The sequence below is a fragment of the Ascaphus truei genome, chromosome 8, assembly GCF_040206685.1.
Source record: "Ascaphus truei isolate aAscTru1 chromosome 8, aAscTru1.hap1, whole genome shotgun sequence".
Lineage (NCBI taxonomy): Eukaryota > Metazoa > Chordata > Amphibia > Anura > Ascaphidae > Ascaphus > Ascaphus truei.
In genome coordinates, this window is record NC_134490.1 from 16907185 (window position 1) to 16931107 (window position 23923).

General features: G+C 41.6%; 1 long non-coding RNA gene across 1 annotated transcript in view; it reads right to left on the reverse strand.

Annotated features, from left to right (window-relative positions):
- LOC142500895 (uncharacterized) overlaps window positions 1-23923 on the reverse strand; it is a 66418-nt gene that overhangs the window by 29375 nt on the left and 13120 nt on the right. Inside the window, exon 2 of the long non-coding RNA XR_012803342.1 lies at window positions 16846-16915. This is a non-coding gene — a long non-coding RNA (uncharacterized LOC142500895). The remainder of the gene's footprint in view (window positions 1-16845; window positions 16916-23923) is intronic.

Here is a 23923-nt window from a genome sequence, read left to right on the forward strand (position 1 = left end):
GAAACGTTGCATTTCAGACAGACAAATTTGGATTTTTCAACATAACTGTGCCAGCGCGCACGTAGCTCTTGATGCATAGAGCCATGGCTTTCACCAACATCATTGCAGATGCAACTACTGTACATGCAAAAAAGCAGGTTATACTCCTCTGCATTGGGGTGTGAATAGCGATTAGAAATTACATCACATCTCGGCATCTAATGGAAAAATCATCAGTGACCACTCAACCAAGGTCATTATTCATCCAGTGGATAAATTAACTCAGGGGTTCCTAACTCCTGTTCCCAAGACCTCCTACTGAACAGGTCAGGTTTTGAGGATATCCCAGCTTCAGCACAGGTGGCTCAGTCAAAGACTGAGCCAGTGATTGAGACACCACAGTTGAGAATCACTGGATTCATTTAAATGAATGCATGCAATTCATTAGGTCTCAATAAATGATTGTTTCATTGCGATTAGCAGGCAGCTCCAGGATGTTAGACAGCGTTCTTGCCTTATTAGATTCTGTACAGCAGCCTCAATGTAATACGTTTAATTCCCCTTGTGCAATTCTATTCAGCCATTCTTTGAACCCTGCACTTACTGTACACACGTGGAAATGAGTGCACGACGACAGGTAGAGAGGTGCAAAAGCTTCTCATGAGGTCGCTGACCATGTTAAATGAACCCTTTTTGAGCTATAACAACAGCCGTGGATGGGTCAGAGATCACAAGCGATTTGCCGAGCATTAAGACAATGTGCATGGCAATTTCATTTAATATGCAAATTTGCCTAATGGTCAGACTATAAATAGGGCACTCCTCCATGTTTTGCGCAGTGTTTGCCAATATGTTGCTTAGAGCTCACTAACTTGGGGACATTATTAGCCTTTTGAGGCTTGATTAAATTTTCCATAAGGAATGGAATTTGGGGAATACAATTCTAAAAATATCGGTCCATTTATCACGACAACAGGTACCTCCTTTTCCAGGTTAATTGATCACTGCCCTCTACTTGACCACTATGCTTTATATAGGATAGATTTTTTAAGCTGGCACTTAATTAAGGCGCCTATGTGATACTGAACACCCAAAATTAATAATTTTTTACAGGACTAAAACGTATCGTATATCACCATTGCCGCTAACATCTTTTTTTATTCACTATGATAAACAGGAACAAGTGTGTATCTACGCAGTACAGTCCATAGCATGAGGATTAAATGTTAAACATTGCAAAATTGCGGTCTGGACATAAAACTGGATTGTGTCCAAGATGAGGTCTTAAATCCTTCTAATGCTTGGCTCTCACATACAGTGATCACTATAAACTTCAATTAACCATCCGCAACCACCAAATGTACAAATGTGTACATGTTACCCAGTTCTTTATTCTTTTTATGCAGAACACGTGTTCTTTTTCTGAAGGTAGGAACTCACAGTGCCCACTAAATGCCAACAATGATTACAAAGGGACTTACAAAGTTCACAAAAACGTGTGCTCCTCAAAATATAAACCGGTGCCAATTGATGGTTTAAATCACTGAACAACGATTAAAGCGCTTTTGTTGCTGCAAATGAAAATCAAAGGACTGAATGCAAACAAAAAGAGATTTTAATTTCTGACAGCACATTGTCACGTATCAGTTCTCATGATAAAAGTAAAGTTTAGCAGCACTGTAATCCCTTTTCCCTCAATTACTCCCATGCAGAGTACTTGTTGTAACAGAAAACAGTCGTATTTTTAGACCTAAACAGTACTTAATGGTTTAAAATATATATAAACTAGTAATGACAGTGATATTTTTAATATGTAAAAACTAGGTAATTGCACTATATATACCATATATACAGTATGCGCAATTACCTAGTTTTTACATATTAAAAATATCACTGTCATTATTAGTTTATTGTGAATGTAAGTGGGACTTCACCTTTAACTCAATTTCCCATAGTTAGCAAGTGTATCTGTCTATCAGCTCTCATATAAAACCCACCCAGGCAACTGAAGACACACACAATGCTACAACTGCATACAAAGTATGTACAGTACCTAAAAGGCTCTGACAGGGAGACAAACCTAAACTGTGGGGGAGACTGGTGTCCGATTTCAACCCATACTGGCTGTTAGCCAGGTTATCTGCACATCCTCCTCTCCACATTGTCCTTTATTACTCTGCTGCTCGATATCTTCAAATCTCAAACAGCTTCTGGGGCCCCAGTAATTCCTTTATTCCACAATTATCATTATCACTGTGTAAGCAAGCTGGAGTGAACATGAAATATATACTTGTTCTGGGAAACTTTAACCATGCATTTCCACTCCGCCACATGGGTTGGGGGTTGGAATTGTGGGAAAGCACTTGCTTTGTCCATAGTAGGCGCGCATGATGGAGCGCGTGATGTCACGCGCGCGGGCTGCCCAGGCGATCCGTGGCCTGCGGGGTCTGGAGGAGGAGATGCGACCAAGAGCAGCTCCAATTCAATGTTTGGGGGTGTGCCCGTGAGCGGTTCGCCCTCATTGGCTGAACCGCGCACGTGACCCGACCATCGCGCGACAAAATAAAGATTTTGTCTCGCCAAAAATTGGACGCGCTCGTGCACGCGTGCTCTATGGCCATGCACATTGCCTTACAGGCTTTTGTGTGCGCCGCGCGCGATGTCGCTCGCGCCGTCGCTGTTACTATGGACACGGGCTAACACATCTGCTGCCTTTTTAACCATTTTGCCACTACAGGGGACTGCAGCGCATTGTTTTGATGATTGTACTGGAGGCAAAAGGGTTAAAGCGTTTCAAAATTCAATACATGCTCACTAGCTTGTAATGTATTCAAGGAACATGTGGGTTGCATTGAAATGATCGTACACAGCGATCCCAATTTATATTTCAATCCCGTCAGTACTGGATGAGTTGCATGTCCTTGTATGGGGTTGTGGGCAACAAATAAAATCCCTCTTTTTATTAGAAGCAACTAATTCTACCGGCCTGAGAAATAACACTAAGCGATTCTGATCTGCACAGTGATCCTTTCCCTGGTGCCTGTTTCAAAGTATCAGAGTAAGGGCCACTGCCTTGATTACATGCATCTAGGAATGTCCTGCTTTTGTGGACTTAGAAGACCTAAGTAAGTCGCAACGAACTTCCAAAAAAGCGAAATAAATACAAAAATAATAACCTTTAGAAATTGCTATTTCCAATCCATTGCGAAGTATACAGAGATTCTCTATGGCAGGAGTTCTCAACGCCAGTCCTCGAGATCCCGCAACAGGTCAGGTTAAGGATATAGCAGCTTCAGCGCAGATGACTCAATCTTTGATCTTTGATGTGCTGAAGCATGAAGACACTGATTGAGCCACCTGGGCTGAAGCAGGGATATCCTGAAAACCTGACCTGTCAGGGGGGTCTTGAGGACTGGAGTTGAGAACCCCTGCTCTATGGGAAAGTTACAATCCGTGATCTTATGCTCCAGCTGAAAAACATACTTTGTGCTGTTCTACAAACAAGACACGATAACCAGCCTCTGCCCCCGCACGTATATATATATATATGCGTCATTAAAATAAACAGTATACTGCCCACACTTAACACAAGAAAAGACATTACAGATGGTGTTGAGTTGGGTTGTTGTCTTAGACTCTCTGTTTCTTTTAAAAACAAACCATTGTGGGTGTTTCAGCTAGTCCTAATTTGCCATTCCCTGTTATTATTCACTGCGTGTCCACAGCTATGCAAATAATAATGATACTTTTATCTCGTACAGCACTACTAATCAAAGACATGCTGTACACAGAGAACAATGAAGGCACAGTGAGCCCTTTACAATCTAAATTTGGTGCCAGAGGCATAGGGAAATGAAATGGCTTGTCCAACGTTACAAGGAACTGGCACTGCGAGAGTTTATTTGCACCGACCCCTAAAGGGGTGAGACTTTATACAGGGATGTGTTTACAAGGTTCAAACTAAAATCACACAAGGAGGACACCTTTTGTATTCATTCTAGGACAGATGATGTCGTTTATCTTCTTGAATGCCCATATCTGTGGTTATCAGTATATAGGAAAACCCTCCAGACCTCTCAGGGTTAGTGTTCTGGAACACACGCGAAACATCACAAATGGAATCCCAGTGCTTCAAAACGCTTTCCTCTGTGTCACTGACCCTGGAGTCTTAAAATACATGACCATATACACCATGTCATATCTAACTGGAGGAGATAGGGACAAGGCACATTCTGGATTTATAAACATCTCTAGGCGGTAAGCAGGAAATGGCCCGGCCTAAGGACAGCATATCTCAGGGGGGCGGCAAAATGTCCCCGTCCCCCCCTCTGGAGCGGAACCCCAATAATTTCAGCTCCCGGGACACCTCGCTCCTCACAATACTTACCTCTGTGTAGGCGGTGTCGGTAGCAGCTCTGCAGGTTTAAAGCTTCCAGTTACGCGGATAAGAGGAATCCCGCAAGGGATGATGTCACGGCTTCCTATTGGCCCGCGTGACGCAGGAGCTTTAAAGCTGCCATTTTGCTAGCCCCACAGGATTGCTGCTGTTGAGAATGTGGAGAATTGTCATGAGGATAGAGGAAATTTGTGGCGTCCCTCCTCATCCCTGTGAAAATTTGTTGCACATTGTTTTTAAGAATATCTGTTATATTAAAACTTGTTACACTATATCCGATTTCCTCCTCTTGCTTTCTTGTTTGGTGCTGAGATGGTGAAGTTGTAAGACTTGACTTACACGTTGAATATGTGAGTGCATCCTTTAGATTTTGTCTCACATGAAGATTTCTACACGATTGTATTTTCTCAATATTTTTATCTTTCATGTCTGTGCCCCGGCTCTGGAGATTAAGTCTGTGCCCTTGTATATATAGATTTGTTGTAGGTTGCACTAACTTTTTTAGGGGACTAACATGAGAGCTCTTCATATATGAAAATATGGTGTACAGAAATGTTGAAACCTTACAGGTGTTGAACGCTCTGTCCACTACGGGGTCCATGTATCAAGGTCAATGTGATGCAATTCTGGAGCAAAAACATGCACTGTATGTATTGAAGTGCATGAAAGCTAAATGATTCTTTCCTTTGATAAACTTGCCCCAAAATTGCATCATTGTTGCCTTTTACATAAACCCTATATTTTCATCTATGACAAAGGCTCATGTTGGTCCCTTGAAAGGTATTACAACGTACAATGAACCTACCTGTCACCAAGAATAGCACCAATATGGCTTCTAGAACTTTGAACTACAAGTATGAATATTTGTTAAATAATTTTTTAAAGTTGATCCTGACTGTAGGTGATGTACGCAGAAGTAAAGACGGAAGACTTGCGTTTGGACAAGGAAGCATAGGCTTTTATTCAGCCAAAGTTCAGCAACGCAAAGTACAGCTTTTTCTCAGCCTTAGCATGTAAAAGTCCATATATACATAGCATAACATACGTCATACCCGGTGTCCCTCTGCACTCCAGGATACCTCTCCGTGGGCTGTATACCGGCTGCCTTTTTAAATCCTTCTGCCTCCTCCAGGCAGGGATTTACCTCTTGCTGGTCCACACCTAACAGCCCTACCTGTTGGTAACAGGCTTCCCCATTACACTGACAATGGTTGGAAACATTGTGATCTGAAGTTTTAGGTAAGTTTTACTTCCCGTATTCCCACCTCATCATTCCCTGGTCCCTTTCCTAACTGATGTTCATAAGTCTGTTTATTTTATAACTGGGGGTTGACCATGATCCCCACTGCCCCCATACAGCGACCCCATTGAAACCAAGAGGAACTTTTAGGTTTAAAAAAAAAAAAATGATTCAAATATTTCTGATTTTTCTAAAGAGTATGAACCCTAGGCTGCTGGAAGACCCTTTGGGGTAGCGATCAATTGGTCAAAATTGCCCCCCCCCCCTCAGTGATGTAATCTCCCCCTAGAAGATGAACAAAAATAGCATGTATGTCATAAGGATCCTGAGTGTGACAACCCTCATGGTGTACAAGGTAAACCATAAAGGCAGTGAAATGGTTAAATACCCTTTATGTCTTTACCACCATCAGTGCCATTAGTTCACGCTGGTCCCAAATGGGGCTGTAACCTAACAAGTATTTTGTTGTTTGTAGTAGCTGCAATGAACTTAGAAATTAGCCAACTGAAGGTGTCATATTTTAGCCCCAAACCAATGTTATTAAATAGGGTTTCCCCTAAAGTCTTAACCTGCTGCATTATAGAGCAAAGGAAGTATAGAGCTACTAAACCCATTCAAGAACAGTTATTTAAATCCTGTGTCATCAGCTAATATTGGTAGCAGATTCCACTATATACAGTAAAGCTGGAGGCTAAAAACCAGATTCCCAATAAGACTGAGCGGTTAAAAAACGAGGCAAAAAGCCTAACCGTAAGGAGCTGTTCGGCCTTCTAATTTCTGCCCTGTGTCTCCGAGTCCTTAGTACTCAATGTCCACTTTAAACTTGTACATAGCACACATGCATTTGCATTATTAAGGATCATCCACAAGCAAAAGGGAAATGACGCAGCTGTGGTGGCTAATCTCCTGGGTTTATGGGCAGGCTCCAAGACTTCTGTATAAAAGACTGATCGGGTTTCATATCGCTTTCTTCAGACTAACAGGGGAGAGCAGCCACTGCTACTAAAAGTAAAGATGGGAAGGAGTCTGACGGCAGCCGTGTTGGGTCACTTGCCTGGAACAATGCCAACATTACAGATACGTTCTAAACGACACCCATCTGTCACTGACAAGGCAAAGGAATCTTCGCTCTAGCAATACCAAGAAATAGACTAGTACAGCCACCCGCTGATCTTACATTTAGAGTGCGGAAAACGAATTCCTTTTAACCCTTTCCCTTCCCGTAGAGTTACTCATCCCTCTGACAGTTAAGGGGATAAGAGACCGGTCTCTTGTAAGGAGTTACAATGGCCGATTTTGTCTTGTAGGGATAGTGGTTAACTTTCCCTCATTTTTCTGAAGTACTGTACAACCATTTCATAGGTTCAGTTAAACGTAGGACACACAAATGACAAATCCCCAATATTTTCTTCTATTGCAATTGAGTCATTCGAATTCTTCCATTAGCAGTTTATTTTGGAACGTAAAATAACTGAGTTAACATTGAGAAACAGTTATTATTTTGTAAAATGGTATCCTGTGTTATCAATTTCTTAAGAATTGTCTAGCAAATAAAAATAGCACTTGTGAGCACATTCACATGTCTCAGACAGGTCTGCGACCCTGCTTCTCACCATTAAGAATTGTCCAACAACTCAGGAGTAATCTTCTGCAACATTCTTTCTCAATAATCCCTATCTGACTCCATATCTCAGGAAGAACTAGTCCAGCGATGGTTTCCCACCTATACACTTCCCATGGAATTGCAGGAGTACTATGAACCAGAATGCATTGGGATTGAAACAAGGAAACAGACACATGACCTAAAACTGCTTAGTAAATATGGGCAAGAGTCTGTCTGGCTATACTCTTCAGTGAGGTGTGACCTGCTAACAAACACAGCATATACTATATGGAGAAGGAAACTGAGTAAAGTGAGTAAAGAAACTGACTCTGTATGACAGAGTTTGATTTAGGGGAACCTGGTTCAATTCTCAGTGTCAGCTCCTTGTGACCTTAGCTACATCATTCACGCACTAAAAACATACATTGTAAAGTCATCTGGGTAAGGACCGAGTCTGAAAGCATCCTATGTGCTGTGTGCTGTGCACTATACTGTAATTGTGAAGCGCTTTGTGTCCCATTGGGAGAAATGCGCTATATGAAATAAAGTTATTATTATATTCCGTAATATGGTTTATAGGGAGTTAAACTTCCAGGTCCCAATTTGAAAAGCTAACAAATATATTTGAATGAGACAATAAAAATAGAAGACAAGTTGTTACATGACTATGTGCTTTCAAAAGATATCCACTGTTACCATAATCCAGCTGTCCACAAAGTCCCTGCGCTGCGCACCCCCCTACCTGCTCTGCTCCTCTGTCGTGCCCCCCCTCACCTCCAATGTTGCGTCAAATGACGCTGCGGGGTCACGTGATGTCACGTGACCCGCTGCGTCATTTGACATCACGTCTCCATGGCAACGGGCGTCATTTGACACCGCATTGTCATAGAGACGCGTGACTGGAGCCTGGTAAGTAAATTTACAGAGGCCTAGCGGGACCTCTGTAAACGGGACAGCACGGGACCTCTGTAAACGCCGCCCCACCATCCCCCAGAAAAGTCTCACGCCCCCCTTGGGGGGGGGGGAGGGGGGCGTGCCACTGCCATAATCTATAGTCCCTGTTAATTTATCTTACTTTATGGCCATAAATGCATTTACTATGCTGGCTACAATACCATTTTCTGATGTGTCATAAATGCATACCAAGCAACAGATACCTAATTGAAGCTAAAAATGAACAGATGTATTCCTCATTAATTATGACAAACATCCAGCATTGCAATATACCCATTTTGTGGGAAAGAACTAGGAAAAGCTTGAAATGGCTTAAAATATACGCACAATTAGTCATTTAACGGTATAATACCATTCTAAATATCTGACATGTCTCTGCTCTAATTCATAGCACCAAGTGGAAACGGGTATATGCTTAGAGCTAGTATGATTCTCTATTGCAATACGGGTACAGTCTGATTCTTGTTTGAAACATTGCCTATTAAGTCTTTTCCACAAAATGCAAAAACAACCTAATTAAATGAATGGGGAAGAGGCATTTACCATGTTTGTACATGATTAACAAGCCACTACAAACCTACCAGGGTGATGTCATGTTAAATCACGCAGAGGATACAAAGCCTAAATATAAAACCTTTGTTGTTTATCTTTCAGTTACACGCAATCTCTATAAAAACAGACAGCTCAGAGGCTATCTGCATCTGGGAACCCTTCTGACATGACGATAAGTGCTAGCTTCCTAAGCAGAAGCTCTCATGACCTTATGTAAACTTAGGATCCATATGATGAGGACATAATCATTTTCTATAAATAAGACACAAGGTCAAAAGAAAAAGATCTATTGTTCCCGGACACTTTTCTTGACAGCCCGGATTAGGATGACTATAAAATAGCCGTAAAAGTTTATTTCCCTCTGAGATGTTTCCCACTTAAATAAATATATACATATTTTTACAAATTGTCATTGCAAATATTTTTTGTTATCCTGATTGCATGTTTTTAGCGCAGAATACACCAAAAGTTCTCTTTTTTTGGTGAAAATTGGCCATTGTGATTTTTTAATGGCTTCTTAGTCTTGTATCTTGGATTACGGACTGTTTCAGCAAATAATACATGTAGGGTAAAGGTGTCCTTTTAATGGCTAACTGCTGAGAATTGCCATCTTTCAGGAACACTGAAGTTTCTTCTTCAGGAGTTTGTTACAATATTAACTTAAACATTTGGTTACATTAAAAAAGAAAATACAATACATCGAATAATTACACATATACTTCCGCAAGGAACAAACTTTCATAGCATTGTTGCTAATTTGAGTTTTATGCTCCACGGTCTCAGATGTGTTATTTGGATTTGGGCGTTTGGGCTTTTGTGCATAAATTTGGCAACCTCTTAAACATATCCTGAATACTGAAACAATGGTTAAAGATGGTGGTGAAGATGTTCAATAGCTGCTTTAATTTGATTGCATCACTAATATATTACATTAATAAGATTGAAGCAGCTGACAGAAGTGTACTGCATAGCAAAAAGTACTATATAAATATAATAATTATAGGCTTAAAGATATCCATCCCATATTCACTAAACTCAGATAATGTATCCAATTTTGGCATATGGAAGATGTGCAAAGGTGAAGGCTAATTTGACGGAAATGTTTTTGACAGTTAAGGGGTTAAGAGACTATATATATACATATATAGTATATTAAAAATATTTTTTTTATCATAAGAGAGAGAGAGAGAGAGAGAGAGAGAGAGAGAGAGAGAGAGAGAGAGAGAGAGAGAGAGAGAGAGAGAGAGAGAGAGAGAGAGAGAGAGAGAGAGTGTGTGTGTGTTTTGGCTGTGTCAAACTAGGGTTTTCTTTTCACTTGGTTATGTGTATATATTTTCATTATTACAAACAATTATAGTGATTTACCTCCACATTACCAGCGACAACTTGAATTCTTCAGCATATGCATTCAAAATGACCAGGGATAATTAGCATTCATTCAGTAGCAGTGGACATCTAATAAGGTAAGGTTTGTTTTTTGTTATGATAACTAATACGGTGATATATCCGTGTTACATTTTCACATAATTGGAAAATGTCCCTAACTCCTCTCAGGTGTTAGTACGGTGCGGGGGAAATTGCTGCCATGTGTAATAGCAACCACTAATGAAGGAGTCTGTGCGCAAATCCCAAAGTATCCGGGAGAACACGGTGTCCAGGAAACCATTATATGAGTTATCTAAGAACATCGGGGCAGATCTTCAGGGCTCCGGTAATTGACCTTATAACGTTACCTCCCGAAACAGGGAACGGACGCTATTTTCCTTCTTATTAATGTTCATCCTCAAAGCAATTGAGATTAAAAAATAACGCCCGTTCGTCAAAGTAGCAGCGCAATTAAGTGTGATGTTCATGTCTCCGAGACGCGTTCTCTAATACACGGCGCATGCACATTGGTCAAATGTTAAGGCGCTTTATTAAAGCAGGGCTATTAACGGAGATTTTCATGTGTGTCAGTTAGTGCAAATCTTGTTATAATATTGAGAAATGTATCATTTTTACACTTATTAACTGTTTCACTTAATTATATGTATATAATGTAATAATGGCTGTATAAAATATGGGTACATACATAGCCCAACAATATTAATGAATACATCATTTTTATTCACGTACAATTACAATAAATGAAGGATGTTCATTTATATTATTGAGGTATGTATGGATATACATTATAGTACAGCCATACGTTATACAGCCATTATTACATAATATACCATATTAGTTCACACAAACATATCACTGTATGACCAAAAAGCATAATACAATGTATGATGTGTTTCAGACATTGATATCATCCATAATATATATCTTTGTGTGACACGTAACTTTTTTGTAATGAAAGGGTTAATTCTCATGACACTGCTTTTAGGCTGTTACAAGAAATAACGCAGTGATAATCTGGGTCTGGGTGTAAGGGCGGCTTTTGGAAGGTGCTAAATATTGTAGCGTTATTATCCTGCGTTAGGCCATGTCCATACTGTGCGTGACGGAGCACGCGCAGCGTGAACAAAAGGCCGCACCTCAATGAGGCCGGCCATAGAGTGTGTGACCACTCATTCGATGAAGCGCGACATCGCGACCGCGTTTTCAGGCGACAATAAAATATTTGATTTTGTCGCGCGACGGCCGGGTCTCATGAGTGGTTCAGCCAATGAGGGCAAAACACTTACGTGACATCACGGCCACGCCTTCACCAAGCGTCCCTGTCGCTGTGGATCTAAGGCCACAGATCGCTCGGCCGACAGCGGGCGCGACGTCAGGGGTCCGTCGCATGGGCCCTCGCCCACAATATCCGAGGCCTTAACAGTAACAGAGGTTACCTGTGTCTCTGCCGCACCCTCGTCACATGGGCCAATAGGAAGCCGCACCGGATGATGTCACAGCTCCCTATTGGCCTGCAGGGCACGGGAGCTTTGAAAAGCGGCCATATAGTGAACTAGTAGTGGCTACCGGCACCCATTATGGAGGAAAGCATCTCGGGAAGCAGGGGGTCCCCGGGGCTAATTTTAATGCGATTCACCTCCCGAGACCCCCTGCTTGAATCCTGTATTTAAAAAATGGAGAAAGAAAATGAAGAAAAAAAACCGGCTTGGATTGCTCTTTAATATTTCTTTTTAAAAAGTTGTTTTTTTAATAAATCAGTTCTGTACTATGAGAAAATACTTGTAGCATTTTTTTTTAAACAATTGTGAATTAAATTTTTCATGTATTATAATGTAACAAGCATTTTTTTCTTTCTACTGCAACCATTTACAAAGTCACATCCCCTTCCTCTTCTGAAACAGGCTCTGGCACACCCCTTTTTGAGCCCTGCCCTCTCTAGCAGTGCACCAATTGTATCTAGTCACTGCCTGGTCACATGATCTTCCCCACAGAACTTAGCATCTTTGATCCTCTTCTGCTTCACTGACAGCCATTTAGTGAGTCCCGAGCCAAATCTTCGGCGATCGATCGTAGGAGAATGGCTGGATCGGCAACTTAGCTAATTACGCATCATTGTGTGGATTGTATTAATGCACATATTAAAGGGGAAAAATGTTTTTTTTTTTTAAAGGCAGCTTCGACTGTTGCTTTAAATGTGCCATGCAGTTTCTTCCCCGTACCGGAGAAGATTTTATTCTCATAGAAAACTTTGAGTGCAAAAAACCCACCATTATTCTTAAATTAGAATGACTGTACTATGTTATTATTATTGTGTAATGATTATTACTATAAATGCAATCACATCAATACAAGTAGCAGAAATAAGAGTTAACCTGCAACATTCTACATAGTAACGTTTAGTTGACAACTTAACATCTGTATTAGTGACATTAATATCAAAGTGCGATTCAGCTTGAAATATTGCATATAAATTATTTAGCCAGATAAACACATACATTGGAATTTAGTAGGAAAATTAAGCATCGACTCAAACACCCCTAGCAAAGCGTACAACTATCAGACAGATCAAAGTCAGCATCAGCGCCACAAGCTTTGTATGCAGCTCAGGCAGAGAGAAGCACGTACAGTATCCAAAACTTAAGTTATTTCCCAAAATATGTGCATTTATCACCTTTTTACCCTCCATAATTTATATAATTTGTGGCTTCACGTTGCCATGCCAGTATAACCAACTTTACACTGAAGGTCAAAACAGCTGTCTGTGAGTAGGTTTACTGGCTCTGCACTTCTTCAATCCAAGCTGTGCTGACAAGCTGCATAATACGGCACGCATAAACTGACAGGGGTCCATGTTAAAATGGATAAGAAGAAAAAGGTGACACTGTGCGCTCATTTGCATGTCATTGCCCAGAATCCCTAGCTTTAGTGGAAGCACTGTATGGTAGGGGATAATAGTGAAGAGCAAGGTTGCAGACCTGTGTGAGACGTGAATGTGCTCACAAGTGGTATTTGTATTTGCTGCATGTAGACCCTTTGAGTGCCAGAGGGTCTGCTGAAGCAGAGTGCCACGGTCCTGCCGGCACTCGCGCTCATGTAACTCAAACGGTCACATGATCGCGCTGTCCCCAATGACAGAACAGAAGGGAGGAGTCCTCCTGCTTTCATTCTGCTTCCTTATCAATCTCCCGCAGGAAAACGAGCAGAAACGTGATGTGTAGCTACTCCAGGAGTGCCTAGACCGAATGACGTCGTAGCTGCGTCGAAAGGGCACACAGAGGGTTAAATCAAGGAAGAAAATAATAAGCGCACTTAAAATAGCAGAACATACCAGACCAATGTGTATTATACTCATTTATATTATTATTATTGTTTGAGCAACAGGAACATACAGAATAAAGCAATGTATTGTGTGTAATGTCCCAAATGAAGAGCTAATATTTTATGGGGGGGTGTGCGGGGGGGTTCCCAGCATGCTGCATGTTTAAGAACTCAACTTGCTTTAAGTGTTAAGAACAGGACGTATCCTCCAGAATACACAGAGGGGTCCTCATGACCAGGGAAACTCTCCAAGCCGGAGTACTCCACCTGGGACCCGGCTATGAAGAGGTAATGTTGAGGGTTGAGAGGAGTAGTGGGTGTGGTGAGGGGTAGTGAGGGCCCCCTCCTCTCTACTAGGATTTAATTGGAAGGTTACTAGATCCAGCAAGGGGTTTAACTTTTTGAAATAGAGCTGTGGCCCAGAATTGGGGGGGCAGGGAACCTCTCCCTCCCGAAGCACGCCTGCTACGGGTTGGCTTGAACCCGGAACTCGGAACCTGGAAGGAGTTAGTGATGGGAGGAAGAGGAGTAGAGTAGGCATGGTGGGAGGTAATGAGAAGCCCCTCCCCACCCCTACTTCATCAATATCTGGATTTAAGGAGGTCCAGGTGTCGCAGAGTGTTGGAGGGGCTGGAAGAAGGAAAAGGAAGAAGGCATGTACAGTAGGTTGGAAGGCTGGAGGGGCTAGTTGCTATCAGTGTGGCCAGTATTGAATTGGACTGTCCTGTATTTGGACACTCTGTCCAGTAAAAAATTAGAGGTAATACTAGACATATATGTGTCTGGTATTACTTCTCTGGCCATAGTAACCTCATTGGCTTAGGGGTTCGTGGGATTTCCCCAAACAGGGAGACAGCAGGGCTGTTGCTAGTGGGCTGGGCAGCTTCCTCCATCCTGATTGGCTTCATTAGCCAGCAGCAGCCAATCAGGAGGAGGTGTCAGGAACCTGGGGGTGGGGCCAAGGAGAGGAAGAAACAGCATGAAGTGTAGAGAGAGGTGTGTGTCTCTTGAGTGTGTGTTTTTGTGTCTCGCACTTTTCCCCATTGTGTCCAGTATTTTTGGAGAAGCCACCTGACAACCCTAGTTGCAATTGGTATTTAGGTGGGCCTAGATAGCGAATGGATGCCAGGATCCCAGTGACCTTGCAGATGGAGGTATTGTGAGATATCCTCCAGTGGGTGAAGTGCAGTTCCCGTATGGGGTGGGGCACCGGTCCATTTAGGCGCGTGCCAGTTAGTTGGAAGGTTGCTAGACCCAGCAAGTCCAGGTTATGTTATGTTAATTGTTTGGAATTAAGCTGTGGCCTGTCTCGTTCCACATCTTGAGTCTGTGGTGGTTATTTGTTTGGGTGGCGATTCTCGGGTGGGAGAGGGGGGTGAACCTGGTCACGGTGACATACCAACAAGTTATAAGTTAGCTTTTGACACAAACAAATTGTGATGATGGTTTTTGATGACTGGCCTGATTTTGACCCCCCATGTCTATTATTCATCAATATCAGGACATTAACTTTTTCACTGCTGGTTGATAAATATAGAGAATTGGTTCGTTTTGCAGCCACAACCACTCAGGACGCATGCAGTAATGGTTATATAATTGTTAGATATATAGAGGCTAGTTAGTTACCTACAGTATACCCACAGCTGTGCAGATAATGTGTATAAGGACATTTATAGTGGAATAAGAAAACAGAGGGAGACAATATATTTGGTAAACTTCTAACTGCTCATAACGTCTGCCACTCGAAACATCATCCCTCACGTCATTAACCTCTTCCATTCCAGAGAGGTACCACTGCCAGTAAACTCATTAGCTATTGTTCTGAATGAACAACATGACATGTTAATTAACCTTGACATTGCAATTAATTTCAGATAATATTATTCTAAGTTTTAGCAAGCAAACAAAGCATGAAAAGAAGGAAGACTACGGAAAAGCCAGAGTAGAATGCAATGACAGTTATGCAGCTGTGTTTGATCTGTATCCACCCCCTCCTCCAGGTTCGTCCCTAGGGAATGTGCCGCCCTTTGGCAAGCACAATTAAGGACAGCCTCCACCCCTCAAAGAAAAAAAAATTACCCTCCCAAAAAAAATGTTTCCTGAAATTTTTTTCCAAAAAAAATTCTTCTCCCCTAGGTAGGAAGCAGGGGGTCTCCGGAGCTGAATGTCCAGATGACCCCTGCTTCCTGAGACACTTACCTCCTTAGGGGCTGCCGGTATCTCAGCTTACGTTTAGATGTCCTATCACATAGGCCAATAGCTGTGACATCATAGGTGGCTTCCTATTGGCCCATGTGACTGGGGTCTTTCAACCTGAGCAGGAGATACTTAACTCCTTAGTGGGTGCCTGTATCTCAGGAAGCAGGGGTTCCCCGGAGCTGAAATCAACGGGGTTCAGCTCGGAAGACCCCCTGCTTCAATCCTACTTGTATTTATTTTAAAAATGAAACCAGCAGTGCTGCTACACTCTCCCTCTTGCCCCCCTCTGAGACCAGCCGCCCCTAGGTGGTGCCTTACCTGCTTACTGCCTAGAGATGGGCCTGCTGTCCTCCATCTCACCCATCTCCCCTTCCTTACTCCCGCTCTCTCTGTCTCGCTACATTCTACTATCCCAGATCCTCTAACATTAGGCATATAAAAATAGGTACACTTTTGTTGCTCTGTCAAATATGGGTATAGGAGCTTACAAGCAGGTGAGTGTGTGTATGTGTGTGTGTGTGTGTGTGTGTGTATGTATGTATATATATATATATATATATATATATAATCAAAAATAAATAGATGATACCGTTCTGTGGCTAACGAAATGCTTTTCATTAGCCACAGAACTGTATCATCTATTCTTTTTTTGATTATTGAAGCTCGGCTAACACGGTACTGATACCTCTACATGTGCATATATATATATATACACCAATAAGTCTGCATCCAATCTCTTACAAGATTTGGATGAAGCTACTCACTAATCAGCTGCAACACACCCTGGACTTTGCCCACAACAAGGGGATATTGCAGTGGAAACAACACTATGGACCACTTGCAAGTTGTACAACAAGATTGTGACAAAGATCAAGTCCAGTCCATTGGTGGGACCAAGTGAACCTAAGGAGCAATAAACGGATCTTCATTTTTTGTGAGCAATCTGATTTTGATGAATATCCAAAAAGGATGTCGGGTCAATGACCTAAATGACCCACTTACTTATTCCGAATGTCAAAGTTCAAGTACAAACTTACTGAAAATGAAAACTGGTGTTTCCAAGAAGCTATTAATAGGATTCAGATTTCACGTTGGCCTGTCTATGCCAGGAAGTGTGGATTCGCTGGGTTTCTTTGCTAAAACGCTCATTGTTACTTGTTTATTGACAATAGAACCACAGACAGATATAGAAGAAGGAATCTCCTCTTAGGTTCTTACCAGGCGGACAAAGACATTTCGGGGTAGCGTCTCTTACTTCTCGAAGCCTTGGTAGATGAGATTTTAATTTCTGTAAAGAAAACACAAGTGAAAACAGAGCGTTAGTGGTACGGCTAAAATAGCATGGCTCAGGTAATACATCATTAGTAGAAACCACACGGTAACATTAAAGCAAGATGTTGTATCAGGTCCCCTTGATTTTTATAAAAGAAATATGCCGCAGAGCAAGTGTGTAGGTCGGTCCCTGGGTACTCCTTCGAATTGGATGTTTAGATGGTTTTACGGCTGAGTATATAGTAGTAAAGCAGAGAAGGGCACAACGGTTTTGCAATTAAATGTGATATTTATTTAGCCAAAGTAATTGGATTAGCTTAATAAATATCCCATTTAATTGCAAAACCACTGTGCCCTTCTCTGCTTTACCACTAGATACTCATAGCAATAGTAAAACGAGCGTGACATTTATCAAAGTCTCCTGTTTTTAAAAGAGAGGTGGAGAGAGGTGGAGGGAAGGAGAGAGGTGGAGGGAAGGAGAGAGGTGGAGGGAAGGAGAGAGATGGAGGGAAGGAGAGAGAGAGCAGACACAGCCTTTCTGGGGGAAAAAAGGGACATTTATTCAATCAACATTTTGTTCCCATTTGGGACCTTTCTCGAGAGTCTTTGGTCTTGGGACCAAAATGTCGATGCGGAAGTTTTTTGCAGAAGTGTTGAGTCTGCTCTATTTTCATTTCAGTTGTGGCCAGCAGCTGTATCCCTGCGACGGTGCACGTACATCTATGAGGCGATTCTCGGGCAGACAAACAATTTTGATTTTGTCTCGCTACAGCTGGGTCAATGAGGGCGAACCGCTCACGTGACGCCATGGCCATGCTTCCGTTGCTGTGGATCACTGGCCCCAGACCGCTTGGCTGACAGGCGCGCGTGACGCCATGCGCTCCGTCGTACGTCTACTATATCTGCGGCCTTATTTTCCCCTTGTACCTGTGTTGTTATTTATGTGCATACACAAGTTCTTTCTTTCTCGGCTGAATCTGATGCTGTCTTTGCCCCAGCATTCCATCAGAAACACTGCAATACACGTCCCTTAAAGGTGTAAATAGTTATCACACACACATTAATGCTGATGTGTAGTAAAACAATATAATAATAATAACAGCATGTTCTTGTATAGCTCTGCTAATTATACGCAGCGCTTTACAGAGACATTTTGCAGGCACAGGTCCCTGCCCCATAGAGCTTACAATCTATGTTTTTGGTGCTTGAGGCACAGGGAGATAAAGTGACTTGCCCAAAATCACAAGGAGCCAACACCGGGAATTGAACCAGGCTCCCACTGTAGCAATCTCAGGATCAGTCAGTGTCTTTACTCACTGAGCCACTCCTTCTCCATATAGAATAACAATGAGAATATCACCACCTGACCTATCAGTGATCGTTCTCAATGTTCACACTTGATTCTTTAAGGATGTGCAAAGTTGGACTGATTTTTTTCACTACTGAAATATTGCAAGTTTTCAGCTTTATGCGACTAGATATTCTCAATCTTCTCTGGGTTATTGTTTATTTTTGGTTGAGGAGGCTACTACAGAGAAATAAATATATACCATGTATCAGGGATTCTCCATTCGAGTCCTCAAGCTCCCCCCCAACAACTCAGGTTTTCAGGATATCCGTGCTTCAGCACAGTCTTCGACTGAGCCACCTTGCTGAAGCACAGATATCCCAAGAACCTGACCTGTTAGCTCTTGAGGATTGGAGTTGGCCACCCAAGGTGTACTGTAGATCTACTTAAAATGGGCACATGTCCATCAGTTTTATATCAGCAGCGTGTAAAATAGTTTGAGACATGTATCTAAATTATAATATCCAGCGTATAATTGTGCAGTGTTTATTTTTTTTTCTTCCTGTGAGCACCTGCTGATAAACGTATTGAATCAAACAGTCTTTGCACCTCTGTACGCGGCAGGATACGGTTTCTTGGATGAGATTGAGCCAGGCATAGTGTAGGCAGGTGCAGTGCATCTTTTTTTCCCTCTGCTTGCGTGTGCCAATGTACCCCAGCTAACATCCCTGCTATTTCAGTCCTGAGGCCATACGCAGCTCTGCAATGAGATTTAAAGCAGCAATCCCAACCAAAGCTGCTGTTTCTTTAATATATATGCTGGCACTAACAGGACTTTTAAGTGGTGAAACGTTTATTGAGAGCGATCACTTAATAAACGTCCTGTGAGTGCCAGCATTTTTCTTTATTTCTGCAATTCTACTGAGCTCTGTACCCAGGCATGAATCTACACTACCATATATACAGCACATGTATGCATGTGTATATATCTATCAATATAAAGCATAGTGCCTGTATATAATAATAATAATACACACACATGCATATATACTGTGCTGATCGTCATTCTTTCCACATTTAATTTTTACTTAATAAATCTCCTCTTGCCCTTTCCTACATGGTTTTTATTTTTAAACGTGAATGCTTCTATCAGGAGATTTAAGGGTTTGAAATATTAAGTGTCTGTGAGGATAAAATGGAGCTCTCCCCTCAGCGCAGTGCAGTCTAAAAGTTTCGATTCTTAACACTAGAAAAACGTGTTTTTATTTATTTTTAAAAGAGAACGACATGCTCGGGGGGCAATATACTAACATTATACAAGTTAAACTCATATAATAATAATAATAGCATGGTCTTGTATAGCGCTGCTAGTTTTTACAGAGACATTTTGCAGGCACAGGTCCCATGGAGCTTACAATATATTTTTTGGTGCCTGAGGCACAGGGAGATAAAGTGACTTGCACAAGATCACAAGGAGCCAACACTGGGAATTGAACCAGGCTCCGCTGCTTCAAACTCTCAATGCCAGTCAGTGTCGTTACTCACTGAGCCAGTCCCTCTCCCTGCTCACATAACTCAGCATACGTCAAATATGTTCTTTCTCCACCTTTAAGACAAACCTTAAAACTCACTAAATATGTGTGTGTGTGTGTGCATGCGTGTGTGTGTGCATGCGTGCGTGCGTGTGTGCGTGTGTATATAGCCCACCAATAGCCTAAATTCATGGTTACTGTCCCACACTCAGCCACTCCTACCACCCATTGTGGCCAAGCACTGCCATCTACAGCACTTATTCCCTCACCTGCTGTGTCTGTAAGTTTCCCATCATACCACATAGATTGTAAGCTCTCCGGGGCAGGGATTTCCTTTCCTATTGTCTGATCTTTTTTGTTGCACTCATAGTACTATAATTCCCTGTACTGTATTGTCTCTCTTGTAAAGTGCTAAGTACAGCAATGGGGGCTATAACAATAAAGACATACATACATACATACATACATACATACATACATACATACATACATACATACATACAGTACATACAGTACATACAGTACATACATACATACATACATTACATACATACATGCTTCTGGGGGTGATTGCTGCTTTACAAATTGAGTATGCAACTACTCACATACCAGAGTATTAAAAGAACCACTGCTGTGGCAAAACATTTCCTTGTCTCCAAACATTATCTTGACATTGACCATGTTAGTTTCTGTGCCAGTATCCCACACACCTTTCCTCTACTCTCCCTATACAAAATAATATATATACTTATTTTATAGCAGATATTAAGGCCAGAGATGTCAGAGGAACATACCACTTTTCATGCTGTATTAAACCACTTCAAATGACAGATGCATTCCAGAGCCTAATTACCCTTCTCTAATACACGAACATCCATGAAATGATTCATTATCAAAGTCCCTCTGCCAATGAAGATGCTGGGGACAGTGCTAAAGAAGACTCACTAGCACAGGAGTGGCCAACTCCAGTTCTCAAGGGCCACCAACAGGTCATGTTAAGGATATCCCTGCTTCAGCACAGGTGGCTCAATCAATGCCTTGGTCAACGACTGAGCCACTGTTTGAGCCACTTGTGCTGAAGCAGGGATTTCCTTAAAACCTGGCCTATTGGTGGCCCTTGTGGACTGGAGTTGGTTTAATAGTGCGCCATGTAACACCTCCTGTGTGCTTGTCAATGTGAGAAATACTGATAAACAGAAAGTGATATATCCAAGAGACCGTCTCCCTCAAGGGGAGATTGGGACAAACACTGTATAAGAATTACAAATAAATATAAAGCATGTAACTGGTACTATGGAGCCCTGGAAGTGGAAGGAATAAACCAGGAGGTCCTGTACCGCTCATTAGAAGGGTGTTTGACTAAATGAAAGGCATTTTTATCCCCTTGAAAGGTTAACCCCATACAATGCAGAATGTTCTTATGCACACCTCTACATTTAGATGTCATTTTGGGGTATCATCACACCACAACAGTTTTCATACATACTCCATCACACCACGACAGATATCGTACAACATTTTTGGTAATACAGCAAGTAGGCTGATTGTCTATCACTTCTGGTTCTTATTGTATGTCTAGGTATCCATGTAACGAGAAGACCTTATTACAAAGACATTAATGTCACTGGCATTTTTTTCCTGGAGTTCATGTCCTATTGATGAAATTAGAGCAGGGTCTATAGCAGCTGAGAGGTGCAGTTGAGTATTTTAGCAACTGGAGATGTTTTCCATCACTGGAGGAGGTTAAGTAGAAACAAACCAACCACTTAACCCCTGCTGATTTGGAAATAGATCTCCAATTGATGTCCCATTGCAATCAGTGAAGACTCCCAGTTGGGGGGCCAGTGCCATTTTCCAACAATCTCTGCGCTGTTTGTTTCTCCCACCCACTTTTTGTTTGTGTAAAGACCCCGCGGTGAACTCTGCCATAGCTGATCCCATGATGTTGGGAAGATTCGCTCAAATTTATTCTAATGGAACTCTATGGGGAAAAACAACTGTATAGTTGATTTTTCACAAAAAATAGGAATCATTAAAACAGAATAAATCTGTATTGGTGGAATGTACAATTCTCCTTCACCTATACCATTGTATTCCCAAATGCATTTTTGGCATGGCAATATTCAGCTTTATTGTAGGGTACAGGATATGATGGTTAGAAGCAGCCAGGATTTAGAAAGGAATGTTTGCCAAATGATGCACTAGCTAATTTAAGAAACCTTGTTATGTTATCTATCCGTACATGAAGGCATTTCTTGCAAATGAGCGTTCGTTTTTAAGCTTCTCCCCTTACTGCCCAAAACACAAACCTATAATTCATCCCAGTTCACAGGTTTCAGTATTTCTTTGTCACTTTCAAAGAGGTGACAGATGGACGAGCGTTATCTGCAACGTAAATTGCATGTAGCATTGTCCGGGGATAAACGGAATGAAATACCACTGGTCCTGACTTCTCTAGCTTTACAACATGTGCCAGCTTCTTTACAAAGTCATGAATAAGAACATTTGGTTAGAATAATATGTTTTTCTGACTTCATGTTTCAGTGTGTAATGCTGTCTGCTTCACTTCATTCATGTCAGGAGTGGATGTCTGCTGAATAGTCTGCCAGATCAATGCGTGCATCACCAAATAAGTATTATACAGTAGATGTGGGTTGCTTAAAGCAGCAAAACATGTGAAATCTTAAATGTTTTTTTTTTTTAAGAAATCAGTTCTGTAGTATTATATAATACTTACTGTATTGTTGTATTATTATTCAACTTTTAATGCCATCTTTAATGAATTTTAAAGCATTCTTTGATTTCTATAGCAGGCTTTAACCCACCTCCCCAGCAGTGCAACATTTTTGCAACACTTTGCTGTGTGTGATAATTTGTTGCCAATGTTCCCCGCAGTTTGAGCTGCAAACTGTAAGTATAGATAATGTTGCCTTCGTAATATAAGGATACATTGTAGCTGCTGAGTTACACTGACTGAAGCAGCCATTACAGTATGTGAGGCACACAATAAGGATTTTAACAGATTTATAACAGGAGCACCAAACGATTGCCAGCTTTGGTAAGAATGCAGAACGTATACATTGCCGCATGCTTTACTTGTACAAATAAGAAAAGAAAAAAAAAGGGGGGGGGGGTGTAGTATTGCCGCTTTAAGAACATGAAACCCACCACTTCTCTGCAAATTAATATTAATGGAACTAACGTAAATAATGTCATGTTACGCAATGTTTTCTACTGTAAAGAGCCAACCGTTAACTGCAATGGGCGTTAGTTATAATGAGATGTAAAGACGGTGTTCTCATATCATCCCCTATTCTCTAACCTCTGCTGCAGTTAACATGGGGAAGTAACATTACGTTAGTTAAGTCAGAGCTGAACCTGGCATCACTCCTATCCAGACCCTGAGATAGGGCTTTGCAGTGTCCGGATGGTGTAGCGCCAGACAGTTAGCTATGATTTAAATAACAACCTTATTTCCAGCATTATTTCCCTTTCCTCTCTCCCTCTTCTCCAGCGAAAGTTTATTTTTGGGTTTGAATGGGAGTAACGCCAAGATTTTAGATAACGCCACAATAAGGAAGTTAACGCAACTTAATGCATCGATAAGGTGACATACTAAATATGACAATGAACTAAATGACAGCTGTTATTTTTTAATATAATAAGCTCAGAGAATAGGACATTAACTGAGGGGACATCATGTTTGTTCCTGTTTTAGGTATTGTCACATTATGTGCCCTGATTTAACAGGGCTTTGTGAATCCCCTCCTAAGTAGGGCTGCATACCCCCATCGTGCTTAAATCTCTACATCTGAGAATGGAGACAAAACAATATTTGTGCTCTCCAAACAACAAGTGATACACTTTACCATAGAGATAGACTCACTTATTGTTAATGGCTGTGGGTCAGAGGTTAAAGTGAATGAGTGCAAGGCAGAATGAGGAGAGCTGGTAGCAGGCTGAAGGAACGGCTCAGTGAGGAAAGGCACTGACCGAAAAAACAAACAACACTGAGTTTGAAGCAGGGGAACCTGGATCATAATCCCAGTATCAGCTCCGTGTCACTTTATCCCTCTGTGTCTCAGGCACCAACAACATAGATTGTAAACTCTTCTAGGCAGGGACTGTGTCAGCAAAAGAAATCCCACGTGCTGCTTACAGCACACTAGATTACTATATGACTATAGTGTCATTGTGAAGTGCT